Genomic DNA, 6,380 nt, shown 5'->3' with positions numbered 1-6,380 from the left:
TCTGCAGCCCTCTTGCCGCACCAGGCCTAGTTATACTCAGCCTGTTTGAGGTACACTGATTACTGATATTACACACACACACACTTAAACACACATCCACTCGGTACCTTCACTGCAGGGTATGTGTAAACTCACCATGCAGAAGCAGGTCGCTGCATTAAACACAAGCATATGCTAGCAAGAAGTCTTGCTATGATCTTGCACACAGCCCTCCACTAGACTGGGCTTCAGTACGCTACACTAGTCGGTGTGTTCCACTGCATTACGTTGGGCAGGGCAGCTCGTGCCCCCTCATGTGTTTCTACTGTGTGTGTGGAGCAACAACAAGTGCGGTGCCTTGCTAGAAGGCGGCCAGGGCCAGTCGGCTCACGCGCGCGACGAGGCCTCCTGCAGTCATTGGTGTGAGAGCCCATTTTCACAGTTCACAGCCGACCTGCTAATGGCTGATCATTTGTTCACGCTCTCTGTTGATTGTGCAGGCGGGGGGTTGGCCAATCGCGCACTTTGCTAATGTACCGTACATAGTTGGGATAATCGGCGAGCGCAATAAGCATGCTAATGTTTCGTTGGCTAAGAAAATTGAGGTCTGGTAGTCTGGAAAGGCTTAAGAGAACTTCGGTCGACTATAGAATGCAAATTTTCATAGACGTCCATTTTTGTGATTAAATTGCTTCATTTTGAGAACATTACATATGCCGAAAATCAAAATGTGAAGTTTCGTTGCACTTGATATGGCCCGGCAAAAAAAGGGACTCATAAGGTCATCAATCCATCCATCTTCTATGCTGCTTGTACATGAGGTCATTCAAGTTATAAATAATATGTTTCTGCTTGTGCAAAAGATTCATACTTTCCATTCTCAGCATCAGCGTTAACGGTAACGCTTTAATTTAATTTGAACATAGAAGTTACATTGGAATACAGCGCAATTCCACATGGCTTGTTGGCCATTTTTTAACGTGCATGTATCTTGGACATTCCATACTAAAGCACGTCCTACCATGGTGGTTGGTACCCAGGCAATAAAGTGTCAATCTGCTTTTCTTTTTAAATAAATCTGTGTTCCAAATACGGTCTTTCTATTTCATATCAATTACTGTTGCATTTGATCACTTCCTGTATTCAAATAAGCAGATCCGATAGTCAAAACCAGACAGTCTATGTCGCTACCCTCACCTATGGTCATGAGCTTTGGGTCGTGACTGAAGGCCAGCTTGCAAGTTCAAGCGGTTGAAATGAGTTTTGCTGTTATCTGGTAGATAAAAGGTGAGGTAACAAGATGAGGTGGCTTGCACATCTGGTCAGGATGCCTCCCTGGGGGGGGGGGTGTTTAGGGCCTGTTCAACTGGTAGGAGGCCTTGGGGAAGGAAATGGAGGCCTGGGCTTCTCATCTTAGGCTGCTTCTCATCTTAACCTTGGAAAGCGGAAGAAGATGGATGGGTGGATATACAACCCTCCTACAAAAATGATGCAAAATGTATTTGTTTTATAGTTATACTATGTTTTATAGTTAAACTTGTTTCATAACGTACATTTCATAAGGCATTGGGCACGATTGTGCATCAGTCACTGACGTTTTTGTTTTTTTTCATCTGTTTGCTTCAGTTAGTTTAGCTTGGAATACAAAGTAAGTTGGAAAGCTTTGCTTGTAATACTGAAATCAGTGCTTCTGAGAAAATTACAGCCAACAATTATTTGCCATGTTTGCATGAATCACACATACACAGTACACATATAGCTGAATAATAAACAATAAAATTTGAAAGTTGTCATCAATCCATGTCAGTTTCAGACTTAAAATAATGTACAGATTTAAGCCCCACCAATTTCCGGTTAAACCACGCCCATTTCCTTCTTATGCCCCGCCCAGGATACAGATACAGATAGCGGTGTACTCGCCGAGCCCTAGTTACTTATGTACTTACTTATGTAGATGCAATGCAATGAACATGTTAAGGCAGCATGCCTGCAGGTCCAATGAAAGTGAACAGTTAAAGCGCATTTGCCTCCATATGATTAGTAGCATATAATAATAAATAATAACGCCCGGTGTGGTCAAATGCAAAATGGCAGGAGGCGTGTTGACTTTCTCATGTCTGGTTTGAGTAAAGAGCTGTCAGGCGTGCTGATGCGAAACATGTTGCATCTGCCTCCCTCACAGGTTTTTCACAGCGCATTAGGAGACCCCTCGCAGAATCCCTCTTTGAGATCACACTGCATTTTCTGTGTGACTACACATCCTTTGCCCGTGGAGGAGCTCGGCGCCGCCGTACTGTCCATCTGGATATCCCGGCTCGTCCCGCAAAGTTCACTTCGGCCAAACATGACAAACTTCCTCAAGTGGATTGGATTAGCATGAGAGGGAGCGTGCGCGCGTCTTGCGACTAAGTGCTCTCCAGGCTAAAAAAGAGAGTGGTAGAGTGCCAAGGAAGCATAATTAATGTCCTTAATTGGGCCTTTCGTTACAGTTGAGACTGATAGTCCACTCATAGTGGCTGCAGGGCCACTGCCATGCACTGATGATGACGTGTGTCGTGTGTCCTCTGCTTGTCTCGTCTCATATGGCTTGCTGGCCATTTTTTTTAACATGCATGTATCTTGGACACACTTTCCATACTTTGAAAGCACTTCCTACCATGTTGGTTGACACCCTTTTTCACTGTTAGTCCCTTTCGGTGGGACTAACAATATACATTTCGCCCTCAGATGATATAAGACACTCACTACACCTCCTGAGTCATGACGCAGTTGCACTGAATGGGCAATAAAGCGTAAATCCGCTTTTCTTTTTCTAGCACAATGACCAGCAAATTCATTTGAGTTCCAAGAAGAGTCATTAAGCTTAAACCTCTTTTTAAATTCATAGTTGTTTTGATGCTAATGATACTTTTCTATCTATTTTTGTCCATAAAGTGTAGTATAGTCTGTCATTCATATTAATCATTTGCAGTTTATTATATGGTATACTTCCGGCATGGCAACCAAATAGTTGAAACACATGTAAGGTGTTGCATATTATTACATTATTATGAATGAGGCATACAAATGTATTATATATATTATATGTGTATACATTCATTATTATAACAACTATGAAATTACAATGGTATAACTACATTATTGCTTTACATCCCTGATTCCACTTTGTTATATGTTCATTAAGCCACCTTAAAAATATGTTGAAAATATGGACTACATTTGACTACATTTTTAAATTTTTATTACTATATAATTACATTAGATTATTGTTACATAACATTATTACATAACATATGTTATATTTTACAGTTTAATATTTAATTTGAAATGTATACAGTATGAATGCTGTAAAAAATATATATGTATTTTTTATATTTATAAGACATACATTAATGAGCTTTTTTAAGGTAAAGTGAGACACTTACCAGCAGGGGGCAGTAGTGCACTTTTGTCAGGATTTTCAAGCGTTTCAATGACCTACCCTAATTATATCATTATTTGAAAAACATTCGCCTCTATAATCCAAATTTCTTCATCTGCTTTATGAAATCGTTTGTAACAAAATAAGTAAATAATAAATGAATGCTTAAAGGAGGTTTGGGGTCGTCTCCCATTAAACGGCTGACTGACGAGGGTCACCAACTCCAGGAAAACAATAGGATGATGGGCTCTTTTGTTTTATTTAATTACAGGCTAATGAAGTCAGGTTGGATTAATTGGCAGTGATTCACCAAGGTAGACAGGCTTGACCTTGTCAATGTTCAGTTTAATGAGTATTTGTACCAAAAAATAGCCCTGGCATTAATTTAAATCCATGTTACTATTACAGTATTCACATGAAATTACATTGTAGGTTTGCAGAGGGCATTGATTGGAGATTTTAATTATGTAGGTAAGGTTCCACTTCCTATCCAGCCGCTATAAGAAAGACTGATACTGTTTCTTAGCTTCCATGATCACATTGATGGAGAAGTATAGCCAACATGTGGGAGAGACTGACACACTTTCCCTGTTCATCCCCCCGGGAATGAGCTAATTAAGGAGGGTCCCTGGTTTTATTTACTGTCAGCTTCTGGCCCCTGGCTGTGGGTGTGTGTGTGGGGGGGCGTATTCTGCCCCCTTCTCAGATTGTTCCCAGTTACAACAGTTTGGTTCAGGCCTTGCCATTTTGCCCACATTCAGTCAGCCAGGGGCACTATGACAGGGCTAATGCTGACCGTGATCCATTACCTACACAGGGATCCTCTTGGTGGAGGATCACCATAGACATGCACCGAAGTGCTGGTGCTGTAGGGGCAAGGAGAAGTCATTTAGGCGACCTCTATATGATACTATAGCAAAGCTATACCTCACGGCAGTTGCACATTAGATCATCAATTTTGAAAATGAGATGCATGATGTAATGTATAATAATGTTGAGCAACTAAAATATTATATGTCAGTCCTTTTTAATGTTCCTTTACGACAGTTGATGGTTTTCTGTTATTTGTAATCCTAGTTTTATTTCTATCAGCTATGCAAAAGCGTTTGCAGTACATGCAATCACTACAGACGCCTCATTGTGGACTTCCCTCTCTTTGCGTATTTTAATGTTGTACTGTTATTACACTTTACAGCTTAAGTTAAACCACTTATGATAAATGCATTGACAGCGGATGGCCATTTGTCATCAAGCTGACTGTGGACACACACCCACAGCCACACACACACCGACAACATCCAGTGATGTTGATCAAACAGAACCCGCAGTCGCCCACTGGCTGCAAGCTGATTCAAACAGTACCTCAGCAGGATGCTCTTCCCAGGGTTCCACTCACAGCTCCATTTGTTGGTAACAGTGTCGCAGCAGAGGTGACATGCCACAGGGACAGGGGCTGTCCCACCCTCCCAACTCTCCATCATCATCCACTCTCCTGGTGGTGGTACCCTGGTGGGCCCCTGTGGCTTTGCCCGTGTTACTCAGGAGGACGCATCACGGCGTCCACGCGTGGTGGAGGCGGGTGAGTGATGGACAGACAGGAAAAGAATGTGTTACGTGTGTGTGCGTGTGTGCAGTGAGGAACACTCTCATTATTTTCTTGTGGTGGAGTTGGTGACCCGAATGACCTGGAAAGCGAGGCGTGGCCTGCACAGCTGTGGTCACTGTGGTGATCAGACACAGTGTAATTAATGCATACAATCAGAGGTGTGTGTGTGTGTGTGTGTGTGTGTGTGTGTGTGCATGCAGGGACTTACTGACTTATTACAACTAAACAGCGAATTACAGGAAAGGGGGCCGGGTAATTTCCCAACAAGCCTCGTCATGAACAGAGGGGGGTGCCAAGAGCCTCGCCACATCAGCTCACACTCGGACCTGGATAGAAAATTACCATCATTAAAAAAAAAAGTGAGTGAGCTAAGAGGAGGCGAGAGCCAAAATAAGAGTGACACACAAAGGGATAGTGAGAGATTAAGTGTATGAATCTACTGAAAACAAAGCCGTTTATACTCTCAAGAGACAAATCATCATTTTTCTATCACTCATGGAGTCAGTGCTCTTTAAGAGAAAGACAGTGAAGGGCAAAACCAGGACTGACACATGGAGAACAATAAAACTTACCCAACACGTCATTAGGAACTACGTTCCTACAAATGGCATAAAATGCAAATAATGGATGCATGCACTCATAAAAAGTCTATTTGGCTATAGGGCTATTTTATACACCCATTTAAAAACCTATAAAAATACACTTCTCACAAGTATTAAACACTATTAATTCATTTATATATATATCAAAGGAAAACTGTAATTTTTATGGAATTGTATCATCGTCCCCAATCTTTATATGAAACATGAACTTACTCATACTTCTTTCCCTTTTCTATGCATTCTGATGAAAGAAAACAAGTTAGTATGTGCTTGCTAACAATGCACATCATTGAGAGGTATCTATTTTGACTGTGAAGCCCTTTAAAAGTGTTTGATATACATACTGTGATTGCTCATTAATAAGCACATTGTCTGGCGTTACTAATAGCCTTTTCCACCACAATCGGCGGATCTACCAGAGTTTTTTTAAACACGGGTAGTCCCGCAAAAAACGTTTAATGACCAAATTAACACCAGTGATGTTGCGTTGAGATTGTCTGCATTCAATAAGCTCAGACCTTTGTTACTACTCTTTGAGTTCATACACAGTAACTAGGAAGTCTCCAGCCAGTAGCCCCTAACCACTTTTCAAATAACTCTCCAAAGATTTATTTATTTATTATCAACTCCAATAGCCACAAAATTAGAACGTGGGGTTCGGCAGTAGTCAGGAAGTCCTCGGGAGCGCTTGGGAGTGTGTCCAATCACAATGGAGAGGGCGTGCTCACAGACAGACCGTTTTGGAAATCTAAGAAAATACAGTTGGAATAGC

The sequence above is a fragment of the Doryrhamphus excisus genome, linkage group LG13 (assembly GCF_037039965.1).
Source record: "Doryrhamphus excisus strain RoL-2023G ecotype Guam linkage group LG13, RoL_Dexc_Guam_v1.1, whole genome shotgun sequence".
Lineage (NCBI taxonomy): Eukaryota > Metazoa > Chordata > Actinopteri > Syngnathiformes > Syngnathidae > Doryrhamphus > Doryrhamphus excisus.
This window is presented reverse-complemented; position numbering follows the sequence as displayed.